General features: G+C 44.5%; 1 long non-coding RNA gene across 1 annotated transcript; it reads left to right on the top strand.

Moving 5' to 3' along the window:
* Positions 1 to 279: 279 nt before the first annotated feature.
* LOC119582178 lies at positions 280 to 955 on the top strand. Its single transcript, XR_005229626.1, has 3 exons — positions 280 to 414; positions 634 to 715; positions 845 to 955. It is a non-coding gene; the product is annotated as an uncharacterized LOC119582178 (long non-coding RNA).

The following is a 955-nucleotide window of genomic DNA, read 5'->3' as shown; positions in this document are numbered from 1 at the left end:
TGAGATGCATATGTGCTTCCATAGACCATCTTCAGTTGCATGGCACAGCAAAAGATATTTTGCGTATGAATACATGCGTGAGCGCGTACAAGTGCTAGTGCCTATTGACATATTGAAACATACGGATTAATAGAACAAATCGAAAATAAACATTATATTATCACAAGAATATCTCTACAGTAAAATATCACTGTAACATGACCTTAGACATGTTATAGACATGTTAGACGGCAAAAATGCACCGCTTAAATCATGTGTTGCGAGGGAGAGTGACACTGAGTATCACGGTGACTTGCACGTTTGAGAGGTTAAAAGTATATATAGTGTTCCTCCGCGCCCGATGCTACAGTTATTCCGAACAATTGGGTGAGGTCAGAGTCTACTGCAGCTTGTGAAATATTCGCTTCTGTACACGTTAGTATTACCCGACTCAAAAGTTGTTTTTTCTCTATGAATACGAATACATGTATGTGTATATGTGCCTTTGCATGCTTTTAAGTTCAAATGCGAGAGATGAATGTTGCGGTTCAGGTGAGGGGCACGCACTGACCCACCTTGTGTGTATATATTCCATTTTGTTTAGGTTGAAGTGATATCCTAAATGATAAAGTTTCAAACCGAGGTATCTTTCAGGATGCTTCGACAGCTAATCTTGTTAATCGCCGTCTCCGGCGCCCTCGGAGACGGCTTTGCCAAAAAGTTTTCATTCTCAAAGGTAGGTTTGGTCGCCAGCTGAGGTCAGTCTTCATAATACTTGTTCGCGATGATCTAAGATGACATGCTTGACATATCTGACGCATTTTCTGCGGACGTCGGCGCCGAGGGTCACTTGCTCTTGTTCCAGGCGATGACGAGTTGCTTGGGCGAGGACATTGTACTACGGCTGGAGGAACCACGTGCTGCAGGCGGTGAAGGCGTGTAGCGCGGAGGAGGCGCTCCTGCCTTCGCACCAGGA

The sequence above is a fragment of the Penaeus monodon genome, chromosome 15 (genome assembly GCF_015228065.2).
Source record: "Penaeus monodon isolate SGIC_2016 chromosome 15, NSTDA_Pmon_1, whole genome shotgun sequence".
In the NCBI taxonomy this organism is placed as follows: Eukaryota; Metazoa; Arthropoda; class Malacostraca; order Decapoda; family Penaeidae; genus Penaeus; species Penaeus monodon.
The sequence above is the reverse complement of the archived record's forward strand: the minus strand, read 5'-3'. Positions and strand labels throughout refer to the sequence as shown.